The sequence below is a fragment of the Hyla sarda genome, chromosome 2 (genome assembly GCF_029499605.1).
Source record: "Hyla sarda isolate aHylSar1 chromosome 2, aHylSar1.hap1, whole genome shotgun sequence".
In the NCBI taxonomy this organism is placed as follows: Eukaryota; Metazoa; Chordata; class Amphibia; order Anura; family Hylidae; genus Hyla; species Hyla sarda.
In genome coordinates, this window is record NC_079190.1 from 441,124,384 (window position 1) to 441,141,512 (window position 17,129).

General features: G+C 42.9%; 1 protein-coding gene across 6 annotated transcripts in view; it reads right to left on the bottom strand.

The window, feature by feature from the left end:
- The window catches only part of ASPA (aspartoacylase), a 174,586-nt gene that overhangs the window by 22,772 nt on the left and 134,685 nt on the right, over positions 1-17,129 (bottom strand). For 5 of the 6 annotated variants that reach the window (XM_056559267.1, XM_056559263.1, XM_056559265.1 and 2 more), the window contains one exon: positions 2,231-2,387. The gene's annotated coding sequence lies outside the window, so the exon portion shown is untranslated. Of the gene's footprint in view, positions 1-2,230; positions 2,388-3,027; positions 3,142-17,129 lie in introns of those variants that run through there. The other variant, XM_056559262.1, reaches the window with a different exon arrangement.

Sequence of the window (17,129 nt, forward strand, 5' to 3'; positions counted from 1 at the left end):
CGTATCTGTCGGCATCAAGCCAAAAATGGGATGAAGGTGTATACTGTATTGTTGGCAAGGGGATGCCAGATATTATAAAAGGCCATATGGGCAGACTGGATAAAGCACCAGACCACACTTCTGAGTCTGCTAAAAATAGGGTATACGGCCCGAAAAGGGTCTCCCTTTGGTCTTTGAAATGAATGGCATCCACTGCCCTCTATGACAGTATACATTGACATCCCATTTTCGGCAGCATGCCCATGGATATGTCTAACAATAGGCAAAGTGCATGGTGGACCTAGCCTTGGAGAAGCAATACCCAGATTCAAACTCATAAAAGTGATTCTAGCTTTAGGCTAAGTTCACATTGGGGATTTTGTGGGCGCGTGGACATTGCCATCCTCCAGAGATGGCAATGAATTCTGCGTGTATTGCGCTGGAAGAATATGAATTTTTTTCGGCTGCACAATACTGTAATGGAATTACCAAGCAGAATTATGCTCAGAAATTCCTCAGTATGAACCTAGCCTTAGAGGACTGAACTATCTTGAGATTCCCCTGTCATAGTGGAGTCCCAACTGCAAGAACTTTTATGGCAAGAAAAACAGGAGATATTTAACAAAACAACATGTGGAGAGGAAAAGCTAACCAGTTGCCCATAGCAACCAAATGGCTTATTTTATTAAGGGTAGGATCACATGCATCTGCTACGAGCAGGAACTGTGTCTACAGTGGGAAATCTGCCACTACGAGCAGACACACAGAGCAACCCAGCTGCAGCAGGGAGCTTGCTCGGGTGACTGCCATTGGTGCATCCCCTCCATGTGACCCTACCATTAAAAAGGCCTCAAATATAAGCTATACAATCTGATTGGTTGCTATGGGCAACCGCTTCACATTTCCTCGGCACAGGTTTTAATAAAACTCTCCCCAACATCTTGGCCTTCACAAAAAAGAAGACCATTATAACGGTGCGTTCACACGCTATTACTAGCAGCGGGTTTCACGCTGTGGGAAACCTGCTGCGAGTTACACTACCATTGATTTGAAGAAGTCCACAGACAGTCCGCAATAGTGTCAGGTTTGCGGACCGTCCGCGGACCCATTTAAATCAATGGTAGCGTAACTCGCTGCTAGATACTAGCGTGTGAACGCACCCTATGTCATAGTTCCCCTGAGAATGGAAGCCATAACAGTAGTGTGAACAGAACCTAGGATGAAGTATAATTAGATGGTAAAACTTAATAACAATTGTACGCACCATAAAAGAACATTAAAGGGGTACTTTTTTTTTAATGCCAGAAAGTTAAACAGATTTGTAAATTACTTCTATTAAAAAATCTTAATCCTTCCAGTACTTTTTAGCAGCTATTTTCTAGAGAGGAAATCTTAAATTTTTTGAATTTCTTTTTTGTGTTGTCCACAGTGCTCTCTGCTGACACCTGATGCCCGTCCAGAGCAGGAGAAAATCCCCATAGCAAACCTATGCTGCTCTGGACAGTTCCTGACACGGACAGTGGTGTCAGCAGAGAGCACTGTGGACAACACAAAAAAGAAATTCAAAAAGTAAAGATTTTCCTCTGTAGCATACAGTGGCTAAAAACTACTAAAAGGATTAAGATTTTTTTAATAGAAGTAATTTACAAATCTGTTTAACTTTCTGGCACCAGTTCATAAAAAAAAAAAAAAAAAAAAAAAAGTGTTCCACTGGAGTACCACTTGGTGCGTTCACACGCTATATATTTTTTTTCCGGGTTTTCCGCTGTGTATTTGAAAGGGGACGTGCTGTTCTCGGCTGTCCGCAGCAGATTTTCCACGGAGGAATTTACGCTGCCGAAAATCCACCGCTAGCCCCATCGAAGTCAGTAGGGACTTTTGGCGGATTTTCTGCAGCGTAAATTCCGCCGTGGAAAATCTGCTACGGACAGCCGAAAAGAGCCCGTCCACTTTCAAATACGCAGCGGAAAACCCACAAGAACAAATAGTGTGTGAACGCACCCTAATTATACAATATTATGATTAGAGATGAGCGAACTTACAGTAAATTCGATTCGTCATGAACTTCTCGGCTCGGCAGTTGATGACTTTTCCTGCGTAAATTAGGAACTAATTTATGCAGGAAAAGTCATCAACTGCCGAGCCGAGAAGTTGGTGATGAATCGAATTTACTGTAAGTTCGCTCATCTCTAATTATGATATGTTAGAAGCTTATATAAAAGACATGGGTCGCTATATATATATATCTTACCTGCAGAACCACGCGTATACACAACTCCTTTCCCGCTGGGCTATTTATACTCGTTCATTTTCATTAAACTGCTTTATCTTGAAGTTACTTTCTTGCCCTTTTGTACTGGACTTTCCAAGGAGCGTTCGGACTGCTCAGCTTTTCCAATGAACAGTAACTTGATTCACAAATGAATATTGAACAATGGTTAAACACAAACTGCACAACAACACATTGACACTAACCTACTGTGAGCGTCCTCCTGAGACACAGGCACTTGAGTGTATACTCAGAGGAGGGGGGGGTCCTGTAATGTAGCTCTGACAACAGACCCCAAGGCGCTCTGCAGGGCTACTAAAAAACGTTACTCTCTGCAAACTTTGCAGCAGGACTCTTGAGGTCGAGCAAAACATCTTGGGCCTTGTGTTCTTGCAGCTGATATTTCTCATAAAAACAAAGAGAGAAAAGCAGAAGAAAGCAAGTCTTGTCTCACTTCCTACACGCCAGGCGCACAGCATGCATGCACACTGGTTTCCCAGACAGACAACCTCTGTGTCTGCTGCTGCATGTCTGCTCTTTGTGTTCCTTTTCTCAATAAGCTTCACCTGATCACTATCTCTATACAGCAGTGTTTCCCAACCAGGGTGCCTCCAGATGTTGCAAAACTACAACTCCCAGCATGCCTGGACAGCCTTTGGCTGTCCAGGCATGCTGGGAGTTGTAGTTTTGCAACACTTAGAAGCACCCTGGTTGGGAAACACTGCTATACAGGAGATCACCCCGACGAGATCACCCCGAAGAGAGGAGCTGTCACCTACCTGATAGAAGAGTCCGAAGAACAGGAAAAGACTGAAAAAACAAAGTCTAAACACTGTAGTGAAGCTCCGCAGATCAGCCAGCTCGGTGCTCAGTGACTAATCTGCTGACTAAGAGTCCTTCAGCGCAATGAATACACCATGTGAACTCGTCTCAGGACACTGGCAGATCATGTGCTTAAACTTTTTTTTTAGGATACTAAACCTTAAAATATAAACTTACCTTTAGTGGCGTAACCTCAACCCCTTAACCCATTAAGGACCAGGCCATTTTACACCTTAAGGACCAGAGTGTTTTTTGCAAATCTGACCACTGTCACTTTAAACATTAATAACTCTGGAATGCTTTTAGTTATCATTCTGATTCCGAGATTATTTTTTTGTGACATATTCTACTTTAACTTAGTGGTAAAATTTTATGGTAACTTGCATCCTTTCTTGGTGAAAAATTCCAAAATTTGATGAAAAAAATTAAAATTTTGCATTTTTCTAACTTTGAAGCTCTTTGATTGTAAGGAAAATGGATATTCAAAATAAATGTTTTTTGGTTCACATATACAATATGTCTACTTTATGTTTGCATCATAAAATTTATGAGTTTTTACTTTTGGAAGACACCAGAGGGCTTCAAAGTTCAGCAACAATTTTGAAATTTTTCACAAAATTTTCAAACTCACAATTTTTCAGGGACCAGTTCAGTTTTGAAGTGGATTTGAAGGGGATCTTCATATTAGAAATACCCCATAAAAGACCCCATCATAAAAACTACACCCCCCAAAGTATTCAAAATGACATTCAGTAAGTCTATTAACCCTTTAGGTGTTTCACAGGAATAGCAGCAAAGTGAAGGAAAAAATTCAAAATCTTCATTTTTTACACTCGAATGTTCTTGTAGACTCAATTTTTGAATTTTTGCAAGGGGTAAAAAGGAGAACATTTTTACTTGTATTTGAAACCCAATTTCTCTCGAGTAAGCACATACCTCATATGTCTATGTTAATTGTTCAGCGGGCACAGTAGAGGGCTCAGAAGGTAAGGAGCGACAAATGGTTTTTGGGGGGCATGTCACCTTTAGGAAGCCCCTATAGTGCCAGGACAGCAAAAAAAAAAAAACACATGGCATACCATTTTGGAAACTAGACCCCTCGGGGAACGTAACAAGGGGTAATGTGAACCTTAATACCCTACAGGTGTTTGCATATGTGGGAAAAAAATTTTTTTTTTTACCTAAAATGCTTGTTTTCCCAAAAATTTTACATTTTTAAAAAGGGTAATAGCAGAAAATACCCCCCAAAATTTGAAGCCCAATTTCTCCCGATTCAGAAAACACCCCATATGGGTGTGAAAAGTGCTCTGCTGGCGCACTACAGGTCTCAGAAGAAAAGGAGTCACATTTGGCTTTTTGAAAGCAAATTTTGCTCTGGGGGCATGCCGCATTTAGGAAGCCGATATGGTGCCAGAACAGCAAAAAAAACACATGGCATACCATTTTGGAAACTAGACCCCTCGGGAAACATAACAAGAAGTAATGTTAACCTTAATACCCTACAGGTGTTTCACGACTTTTGCATATGTGGAAAAAAAAATTTTTTTTTTACATAAAATGCTTGGTTTCCCAAATTTTTTTCATTTTTAAAAAGGGTAATAGCAGAAAATACCCACCAAAATTTGAAGCCCAATTTCTCCCGATTCAGAAAACACCCCATATGGGTGTGAAAAGTGCTCTGCTGGCGCACTACAGGTCTCAGAAGAAAAGCAGTCACATTTGGCTTTTTGAAAGCAAATTTTGCTCTGGAGGCATGCCGCATTTAGGAAGCCCCTATGGTGCCAGAACAGCAAAAAAAAACACATGGCATACCATTTTGGAAACTAGACCCCTCGGGGAACTTAACAAGGGGTAATGTGAACCTTAATACCATACAGGTGTTTCACGACTTTTGCATATGTGAAAAAAAAATTTTTTTTACCTAAAATGCTTGGTTTCCCAAAATTTTTACATTTTTAAAAAGGGTAATAGCAGAAAATACCCACCAAAATTTGAAGCCCAATTTCTCCCGATTCAGAAAACACCCCATATGGGGGTGAAAAGTGCTCTGCTGGCGCACTACAGGTCTCAGAAGAGAAGGAGTCACATTTGGCTTTTTGGAAGCAAATTTTGCTCTGGGGGCATGCCACATTTAGGAAGCCCCTATGGTGCCAGAACAGCAAAAAAAAAAACACATGGCATACTATTTTGAAAACTAGACCCCTCGGGGAACGTAACAAGGGGTAATGTGAACCTTTATACCTCACAGGTGTTTCACGACTTTTGTATATGTAAAAAAAAAATGTTTTTCTTTTACCTAAAATGCTTGTTTTCCCAAAAATTCTACATTTTTAAAAAGGGTAATAGCAGAAAATACCCCCCCCCCCCCCAAAATTTGTAACACAATTTCTCCCGAGTACGGCGATACCCCATATGTGGCCCTAAACTGTTGCCTTGAAATACGACAGGGCTCCAAAGTGAGAGCGCCATGCGCATTTGGGGCCTAAATTAGGGACTTGCATAGGGGTGGACATAGGGGTATTCTACGCCAGTGATTCCCAAACAGGGTGCCTCCAGCTGTTGTAAAACTCCCAGCATGCCTGGACAGTCAGTGGCTATCTGGCAATACTGGGAGTAGTTGTTTTGCAACAGCTGGAGGCTCCGTTTTGGAAACAGTGGCGTACCAGACGTTTTTCATTTTTATTGGGGAGGGGAGGGGGGCTGTGTTGGGGTATGTGTATATGTAGTGTTTTTTACTTTTTATTTAATTTTTTGTTAGTGTAGTGTAGTGTTTTTAGGGTACAGTCACACGGAAGGGGGTTCACAGTAGTTTCTCGCTGGCAGTTTGAGCTGCGGCAGAAAATTTGCCGCAGCTCAAACTTGCAGCCGGATACTTACTGTAAACCTCCGCCCATGTGAGTGTACCCTGTACGTTCACATTGGGGGGGGAGAAACATCCAGCTGTTGCAAAACTACAACTCCCAGCATGTACGGTCTATCAATGCATGCTGGGAGTTGTAGTTTTGCAACCGCTGGAGGCTCCGTTTTGGAAACAGTGGCGTACCAGACGTTTTTCATTTTTATTGGGGAGGGGGGCTGTGTAGGGGTATGTGTATATGTAGTGTTTAGAGATGAGCGAACGTACAGTAAATTCGATTTGTCACGAACTTCTCGGCTCGGCAGTTGATGGCTTTTCCTGCATAAATTAGTTCAGCTTTCAGGTGCTCCGGTGGGCTGAAAAAGGTGGATACAGTCCTAGGAGACTCTTTCCTAGGAATGTATCAACCTTTTCCAGCCCACCGGAGCACCTGAAGGCTGAACTAATTTACGCAGGATAAGTCATCAACTGCCGAGCCGAGAAGTTCGTGACGAATCGAATTTACTGTAAGTTCGCTCATCTCTAGTAGTGTTTTTTACTTTTTATTTTATTGTGTGTTAGTGTAGTGTAGTGTTTTTAAGGTACAGTCACACGGGCGGGGGTTCACAGTAGTTTCTCGCTGGCAGTTTGAGCTGCGGCAGAAAATTTGCTGCAGCTCAAACTTGCAGCCGGATACTTACTGTAAACCTCTGCCCATGTGAGTTTACCCTGTACGTTCACATTGGGGAGGGGGGAACATCCAGCTGTTGCAAAACTACAACTCCCAGCATGTACGGTCTATCAGTGCATGCTGGGAGTTGTAGTTTTGCAACAGCTGGAGGTACACTGGTTGTGAAACACCGAGTTTGGTAACAAACTCAGTGTTTTGCAACCAGTGTGCCTTCAGCTTTTGCAAAAGCTACAACCCCCAGCATGTACGGACAGCGGAAGGGCATGCTGGGTCTTGTAGTTATGCAACAGCCGGAGGCATACTACTTTGGCTGGGGATGCTGGGGATTGTAGTTATGCAACAGCTGGAGACACACTGGTTTGCTACTTAACTCAGTGTGCCTTCAGCTGTTGCAAAACTACAACTCTCAGCAGTCACCGACAGCCAACGGGCATGCTGGGAGTTGTAGTTATGCAACCACAGATGCACCACTACAACTCCCAGCATGCACTTTAGCTGATTGTGCAAGCTGGGAGTTGTAGTTATACAACAGCTGAAGGTACACTTTTCCATAGAAAAAATGGGCCTCCAGCTGTTGCAAAACTATAAGTCCCAGCATGCCCATAAGGGAATGCTGGGAGTTGTGGTGGTCTGCCTCCTGCTGTTGCATAACTACAGCTCCCAGCATGGCCTTTTTGCATGCTGGGAGCTGTTACAAAGCAACAGCAGGTGGCTGTCACTCACCTGAAACTGCAGATCCACACCGCCCCCGCGCAGGTCAGTCCCTCGCCACCACCGTCGCTCCTGGGGCCCCGATCCCAACAGGGACGCCGGGGATCGGGGTCCCCAGCTCCCGGGGTGCACGTCCCGCACCCGCTCACGTCCTCCGGAAGAGGGGCAGAGCGGGTTGCTGGAGTGACACCAGCAGCAGGCGCCCTGATTGGTCGGCCGGGAAACCAGCCGACGAATCAGGGCGATCGTGAGGTGGCACCAGTGCCACCTCACCCCTGCTGGCTATGGCTGTTCGGGGCCATCTCTGACGGCCCCGTTCAGCCAGTAATTCCGGGTCACCGGGTCACTGGAGACCCGATTGACCCGGAATCCGCCGGGCGATATGACGGGATGCCTGCTGAAGGATTTCAGCAGGCATCCGGCACCGGCTCCGCTCCAGCTAGCGGCTGGGGCCGGAAATGTGCAGGGCGTATCCATACGCCCTGTGTCCTTAAGGACTTGGAAACGGGGGCATACGCCCTGTGTCCTTAAGGGGTTAAGGACATAGCGTTTTTCTGTTTTTGCACTTTCATTTCTTCCTCCTTACCTTTTAAAAATCATAACCCTTACAATTTTGCACCTAAAATTCCATATGATGGCTTATTTTTTGCGCCAACAATTCTACTTTGTAATGACATCAGTCATTTTACCCCAAAATCTACAGCGAAACGGGAAAAAAAATCCTTGTGCGACAAAATGGAATAAAAAAACGCTATTTAGTACATTTTGTGGGCTTCCGTTTCTACGCAGTAAATTTTTCGGTAAAAATGACACTTTATCTTTATTCTGTAGGTCCATATGATTAAAATGATACCCTGCCTATATAGGTTTGATTTTGTCGAACTTCTGAAAAAAATCATAACTACATGCAGAAAAATTTATACGTTTAAAATTGTCCTTTTCTGACCCCTATAACTTTTTTATTTTTCCATGTATGGGGCGGTATGAGGGCTCATTTTTTGTGCTGTGATCTGATGTTTTTATCGGTACCCTTTTTGTTTTGATCGGAAACTTTGATCACTTTTTATTCATTTTTTATGTTATAAAAAGTGACCAAAAATACTTGTACGCCATTGACCGTGCGGTTTAAATAACTAGATATTTTTATAGTTTGGACATTTACGCACGTAATGATACCACATATGTTTATTTTTATTTACACAGTTTTTTTTATGGGAAAAGGGGTTGATTAAAACTTTTATTAGGGAAGGGGTTAAATGACCTTTATTAACACTTTTTTTTTTGCAGTGTTATAGATCCCATAGGGACCTATAACACTGCACACACTGATCTTTTACACATATCACTGGCGTGTATTAACACGCCTGTGATCAGTGTTATCGGCGCTTGACTGCTCCTGCCTGGATCTCAGGCACGGAGCAGTCATTCGTCGATCGGACACCGAGGAGGAAGGTAAGTGCCCTCCCGGTGTCCTGTAAGCTGTTCGGGAAGCCTCGATTTCACCGCGGCGGTCCCGAACAGCCCCACTGACTAGCCGGGATTACTTTCACTTTCACTTTAGAAGCGGCGGTCAGCTTTGACTGCCGCTTCTAATGGGTTAATACCGCACATTGCCGCGATCGGCGATGTGTGGTATTAGCCGCGGGTCCCGGCCGTTGATGAGTGCCGGGACCGACGTGATGTGATGTGGGGTCGCAGCGCGACCCCGCTTCATATCGCGGGAGCCGGTGCAGGACGTAAATATACGTCCTGCGTCATTAAGGGGTTAAATAAAATTTTGTAGGCTACCATCAAAAAATATATATTAAAAAACGTACAGTAGTGATGGAAAAAATTACGTATATTTAACGAAAAAAAAAATTTATAACGAAATTTAAATTAATTTTGAAACAGGCATCAATTTATGTGGGCGGGCCGGGCACTAAAAATGTAGCCCACAATAATAAAAATGTAGTGTGTGTGTGTGTGTTTTTCACTCTTTTTTTTTTTTAAACATTTTTTAGGTAGTACTACTACTCCCAGCATGGAACTCACCATTCCATGATGGGAGGAATAGTAACTGTATTAATTGACAGATCGCCCCAGGTCTGTTGCGATCCTCCTCTATAATGTATAGATGTGGTCAGACGCTCTTCTATGGTCCCCTGCACTGCCGTATATATATATATATATATATATATATATATATATATATACCTATTCATATTTCCCACAGAGAGTTGTGATTGGCCTGATGGTTCCAGACAATCACAACTCTCTGTCGGAAATATGAATAATAGATATATATATATACGTCAGTGCAGGGGACCATAGAAGAGCGTCCGGCCGCATCTATACATTATACAGAAGGATCACAGCGGGTGTCAGGCGTGACATCCGCTGTGATCTGTCCTTAACTGCAGGTACTACTGCTCCCAACATGGAGCACACTCTGCTCCATGTTGGGAGCAGTAGTACCTGCAGTTAAGGACAGATCACAGCGGTTGTCCTGACACCTGCATCGATTATCCTTCATCTCTGAGATGCGAAGCAGCTGTACTCCGGCCGGCCACTCACTCATTCATATTTCCTGCTGAGAGCTGTGATTGGCTTCCACCATCCAGCCAATCGCCACTCGGGGAGGAAAATATTCTATTCACATCACTGGCCGGCCCGGAATATAGTATAGTGCAGAGATGCGAGCGCTGTATAGAGCCACTCCGCATCTCTGCTATATTATGGACGATTGCATCGGGCGTCAGGAGTGCACTCGGGGCGATCTGTCTATTAGTACAGAAAATTTAAATTTAGTTATAAAAAATATTAATTTCATTAAATACATTTTTTTCCATCACTGCTGCATCCTTAGTTTTTTATTTATTTATTTTTGGTACCCAACAAATTTTGACAAAAAACGTCAAAGGGGCCAATAATGCAATTTCCACTGAAAGGCAAAAAATGGCAGAAAAAATGCAAGAAAAAACAACAGACACAGGAAAATGCTGTGGCGTTTTTTCAGGCGATTTTTTCTTGCGTTTTTTTGGTCCACAAAAAAACAAGTCGAAACTTAGCCTTAAAGATTCCTCCATGCTGAAGCATGCATGGCTCCTACCTCCCTCACTACTCCCTGCCTTTACCGATTGACATATAAGGCTCCTCTTTCAGCACTAATTCATGCACGTCAATCAAGGAAGGGAAGGGTGGGGGAGGGAGGGAGGAGATGTGCATGCTGCAGCTCAGCACAAAACTTGAGCACTGACCATGATCTAAAGCTGACAGATTACTAGGTTGCTGCCTAAAATTGTTGTTAGGCAGAGGCTGAAGCAACTGACTCTGAGACTCACAGAGCTGTAGAGGACCATGATGGTGACATGACACTGTGTGAGGCTTGATAACAGGCTTAATAAGCTGTAGAGGGTCTTGGCTGAGCATTGTGTCGCCCCTTTGGCCCTACCTCTTGGTCGCACCCCTTTTTTGCACTATACTGTTACTGAATTAATGTTCCCACATACAGTGACCATATAGAAGTAGATACCAATTCTACACAGGCCACCTCACAATGCCCCCACATTGAAGGTGCCCCCAAAGAGCAAGCCCCTCATATTGCCCCCATACAGCAGGCCCTCTAACATAGAGCAGGTCCCTCACATTGCCCCATATGTTCCCTGACATTGCCCCCATATTCCTTTACATTGCCCCCATATTCCCTTACATTGTCCCCCGTATAGAGCAGTCCCCTGGCATACATAGCTCCCATATATAGGAGACCCCCTCACAAACAATGCCCCAGGTTACTAGGATGTGGAGCTGAAGAAAATGAATAAGCGAATAAGGGTGCACCACATCCACACTCTCCCAAGGATACAATGGTGTACAAACCTTGGTTGCTTCTTATATTTGTACTTGCCTCCTGTAAGGCCCCATACCTCAGGGACTGATATAGGGGAATTTACATTATTATGTACTACTTTTGCCCAACTCTTTAACTCAAGCATGTTCTCTAAAACTGTGTCATGTTTGCTGACAAATAAAAAAAATTATAATAATTTTAAATACAAAAAAAAAAAAGTGTTATATTTTATTAAATATAAATATGCAGTGGTGGAAAAGTGCCAATAATAATGTTTTTCTCCTGGATATCAGCTGAATAGCTAATATTATATTATAAAATTAAACTGAATAAACAGTGCAGCCCTGAACTGACCCAAGCCACTGTCCCTACCTCAGGCGATCTGTCCTAAACAGCAACCCACAACTAGATTTAACCCCTTAAGGACCCAGCCAATTTTCACCTTAAGGACCCGGCCATTTTTTGCACATCTGACGACTGTCCCTTTAAGCATTAATAGCTCTTAGATGCTTTTACTTTTCATTCTGATTCTGAGAAAGTTTTTTTATGACATATTCTACTGTATGTTAGTGGTAACATTTTGTCAATACTTGCATCATTTCTTGGTTAAAAATTCAAAAATTTTATGAAAAATTTGAACATTTAGCATTTTTTAAACTTTGAAACTCTCTGCTTATAAGGAAAATGGACATCCCAAATAAATTATATATTGATTCACATATACAATATGTCTACTTTATGACTGCATCATAAAGTTGACATGTTTTTACATTTGGAAGGCATCAGATGGCTTCAAAGTTCAGCAGCAATTTTCCAAAAAAAATTCTAAATCTGAATTTTTCAGGGACCAGTTCAGTTTTGAAGCGGATTTGAGGGGCTTTCATATTAGAAATACCCCATAAATGACCCCATTAGAAAAACTTTACCCCTCAAAGTATTCAAAATGATATTCAGTAAGTGTGTTAACCCTTTCGGTGTTTCACAGGAATAACAGCAAAGTGAGGAAGAAAATGCCCTTGAATGTTCTTGTAAAGGGGTTAAAGGAGATAAATCACCCTAAAATTTCTAACCCAATTTCTCTTGAGTAAGGAAATACCTCATATGTGTATGTCAAGTGTTCTGTGGGCACACTAGAGGGCTCAGAAGGGAAGGAGCGACAATGGGATTTTGGAGAGTGAGTTTTTCTGAAATGGTTTTAGGGGGGGCATGTCACATTTAGGAAGCCCCTATGGTGCCAGAACAGCAAAAAAAAAAAACACATGGCATACTAGTTTGGAAACTTCACCCCTCAAGGAACGTTACAAGGGGTCTAGTGAGCCTTAACACCCCACAGGTGTTTGATGAATTTTCGTTAAAGTTGGATGTGTAAATGATTTTTTTTTTCACTAAAATGCATTTTTCCCCCAAATTTTACATTTTTACAAGGGGTTATAGGAGAAAAAGTCCCCCAAAATTTGTAACCCCATCTCTTCTGAGTATGGGAATTCCCCATGTGTGGACATCAAATGCACTGTGGGCGCACTACAATGCTCAGAAGAGGACACAAGACACACTACCCTAGGGCAGTAAGGGGCCAAATGAACCAAAAAATTACTAAACCCTGGGCCTGGGCCCAGGGTATGAAACCCCTCTAATGCTACCCATAAAACGTAACCTTTACTAATTTATATAAAAATATAGTCCCAACAAAAATGGTTAAAACTGATAACCAGATGATCTCATATAAGTGTAACTAGTGGGGTTAGAGCAATCTCAACTTATGAGTCATGTAGCCCTGCAGTGGCTACTAGGCATTTGATCAACTGGTTTCACTTAAAATTCACACTATTGCCGCCTCTACATGTTTTGCCGCTCCCACGGCTTTCTCAAGAGGCAATGGTGGCAATGGCTGCTGTAAGATGGCGGTGGGGTATTTATAACCCCCCCTAATGATATCATCATGGTGAGTCCGATCACTCTCACCAGTCAGAAATGCCATTACAAGTCTAATAAACTAGGTTGCCAATCCCGTATCCCCAGTAATTATAATCACCTAAATGTGGTGTCAACTCACCAATCATGTCATGGAAAAAGACCCCACTTCCGAATGTGAATGTGGCAATAGTGTGAATTTTAAGCAATACCAGTTGATCAAATGCCTAGTAGCCACTGCATAGCTACATGACTCATAGGTTGAGATTGCTCTCTCCCCACTGGTTACCCTTATATGAGATCATCTCGTTATCAGTTTTAACCATTTTTGTTGGGACTATATTTTCATATAAATTAGTAAAGGTTATGTTTTAGGGGTAGCATTAGAGGGGTTTCATACCCCGGGCCCAGGCCCAGGGGTTTAGTAATTTTTTTTTCAGAAGAGAAGGAGTCACATTTGGCTTTTGGAAAGCAAATTTTGCTGAAATGTTTCTTGGGGGGCATGTCACATTTAGGAAGCCACTATGGTGCCAGAACAGCAAAAAAAAACACAAAAAAAACACATGGCATACTATTGTGGAAACTACACCCCTCAAGGAACCGAATAAGGGGTCCAGTGAGCCTTAACACCCAACAGGTGTTTGACAACTTTTTGTTTAAGTCTGATGTGTAAATGAGAAAAAAAAAATCACAAAAATGCAGTTTTTTCCCTAAATTTTACATTAATGCAAAGGGTAATAGGAGAAAATTCCCCCCGAAATTTGTAACCCCATTTGTGGACATCAAGTGCTCTGCTGGCACACTACAATGCTCAGAAGAGGAGGAGCACCATTGAGCTTTTGGAGAGAGAATTTGGTTGGAATAGAAGTCAGGGGCCTTGTGCGTTTACAAAGCCCCCTGTGGTGCCAGAACAGTGGACCCCCACTACATGTGACCCCATTTTGGAAACTTCATCCCTCACAGAATTTAATAAGGGGTGCAGTTAGCATTTACACCCCACTGGCGTTTCGTGGACCACTGTTCCAAAAATCTGTCAGACACCTGTGGGTGTAAATGCTCACTGTACCCCTTATAACATTCAGTGAGGGTTGTACTTTCCAAAATGGGGTCACATGTGGGGGGGGGGTCTTTAATGAAAATTTGGCAAACAACTGTGGGGTGTTAAGGCTCACTATACTCCTTGTTACATTCCGTGAGGGGTGTAGCTTCCAAAATGGGGTCACATGTGGGTATTTTATTTTTCTGCTTTTATGTCAGAACCGCTGTAAAATCAGCCACCCCTGTGCAAATCACCAATTTAGGCCTCAAATGTACATAGTGCGCTCTCACTCCTGAACCTTGTTGTGCGCCCGCAGAGCATTCTACGCCCACATATGGGGTATTTCCATACTCAGGAGAAATTGTGTTACAACATTTGTGGGTCTTTTTTTCCTTTTACCTCTTGTGAAAATAAAAAGTATGGGGCAACACCAGCATGTTGGTGTAAACATTTTAATTTTTTAACACTAACAGGCAGGTGTAGACCCCAACTTTTTCTTTTCATAAGGGGTAAAAGGAAAAAAAGCCCCCAAAACATTGTAACACAATTTCTCCCGAGTACGGAAATAACCCATATGTGGCCCTAAACTATTTCCTTGAAATACGATAAGGCTCCGAAGTGAGAGAGCGCCTAGCGCATTTGAGGACTAAATTAGGGATTGCATAGGGGTGGACATAGGGGTATTCCTTGCCAGTGATTCCCAAACAGGGTGCCTCCAGCTGTTGCTAACCTCCCAGCATGCCTGGACAGTCAGTGGCTGCTGACTGGTGTGTCTGCTCATGCAGCCTTGTCAATGTGCCATCTCTTGTCATTGACTTAGGGAGGAGCCTGATGCTGCTGCAGGACTGGTTAGTTTCCCAGTAGGTATGGGGACCCCTAGTGGTGGGATTTTCAGGAGCCATTGTCTTTTATTAAATATTCCAAACATTTTAAACAACCATATTACAAAAGGTCTTTAATTTTCATTAGTAACAACATATAAAAAGTTTTTGTACCTGACAGTGCCCATTTAAGTGCTAAGGAATGCAGCATAGGCAGGACAAGCCAGGTCAATACTAAATGGGCACATAGAAGGCAAAATCAGGCCTTCAATTATGGCGCCTAATTTTGCCCCCAAGAATAGAAACGTCTAATGTTTATTTTCCTTTGATTTTCATGACCCTTTGGTCAATACTCCCATCCTTTAATTTAGAGAGGAGTTCTGCACAGTTTCTTGCACATGTCCTTGCCCAGGACCCCTACTCATGTGATTAGTGGGGTTCCCCATGGCTGTGATACATCTATCTATCACTTATTCTGTTGATGTGTAAAAACTTTGTTGGTAGGACAACCCCTGTAAGGACACAGAGATTTTTGTTGCTTAATAACTGCGGTGCAAAAGCCATCATTTTCTATTTTTATGTGGAAAAAATATATAATTTAATGCCACCATTCTGGGGTACATATAACTTCCAAATTCATTTTTTACAAAATATTTGTACAATTAAAACCCTTCTTTTCCTGCAACATTTTTGGGGGTAAACAACTTTTTTTTTTTATCTGTTCCGAAGAGCACACAATTATTTTTAAGACTTTTTTTTTTTTTTAACGCAAGCTCCCTCTTGTGGTAAATAGAAAGTTCTACATGGCATAGTACTACATGGCATAGTACTAGAGTTCAGAATAGGGGATAACTGATCATAGTAGGCACCTGCAAACACCCCCTGAAGAACAGGGACCTTAGTCTTCCATCAGAATGAAACAGCAGGACTCGCATAATGCCTCAGTGCTCTATTCATTGTATATGGGAGCTGCGGAAGATAGCAGAGTACAACGTCTGTGGGTCACATGAAAACGAATGGGCTTGTGACTTGCATGCACATCCCGCTTCTCCAATTTGACAGGAGACTTGTGTCCTTATTCTAAAAGGGGTACTCCACCCCTAGACATCTAATCCCCTATCCAAACAATAGGGGATAACATGTCTGATCGCAGGGGTCCCGCCGCTGGGAACCCCCGCAATCTCTCCTGCAGCACTGCGTCATCTGCTGCACAGAGCGAACTTCGCCGCCTGCCTGATGATGGGCGATACAGGGGCATTCAGTATCATGATGTCTCGGCCCCGCCTTCTTGTGACATCATGGCCCGCTCACTCAATGCAAGTCTATGGGAGGGGGCGTGGCGACCGTCATGTACGTACAGAAGTAAGAGACAGCTGTAGCCTGTATGTGCATTATGTACAATGTGGTGTCCTGGTACCGTATTGCATACCGTACCTAGTGTGAAGGTCCCCAAAGTCAGAGTACGCTCAGGTAGGGTCCCCCAGGTGGGACAGCTCCTAGTCACCTCTTCTCTACTCTAATTCTATAATGTTAATACATGTACATATTTAATAATAATGTATGTCTAATATAATGTATAGTACTTACCTCGTTTAGCGTCGCAGGACCTTCGATCATGTGACCATGTTAATATCCTCTATGGTATGTTAGAGGACCTGTGAAGGTCCTTGGGTCATGTGTTATCCATAATCCTTTTTAATGGTGATTGACACAAGCATTGGACCAATTAGCACTAGTCCAGCCCCTGCCCATATAAGAGAGCTGTAGCCAATTATCGCTCTCTTGGGTTGCTGCTCTCGTGGATGCCGGACTAGCAGGACGGATCTGCGCAACTTGCAAAGACACGCTAGGCCTAAAAACCTATTGGCCTCAGCTGAACTAAAACCGTGAGTTCTAAACTACCCCGCTAAAGCTAGCGTGACTACTGGACCGCTACTAAATCCCCTAAATCCAGTGGAACAGCACATAATACATTAAAGACTCTAAATTGCTAAAGTCCCAACCTTTGTCAATCTCCAAGAAAGCAGTTGTATGTATAAAGACTGTTCCGGTTATGATACTTGCATAAAATCTTCAGTAAAAGTTACACCTGTTTCAGAAAACTCTTCGGTTTTGGACATTCCATTATTCTCTACCTCCCTATTGCTCTTGGGAAGGGTGGCGGTAGGACAAGCATTACTGAGGAGCCCTCACCCTGGCGTCACGAATAGCAAGGGTGAAC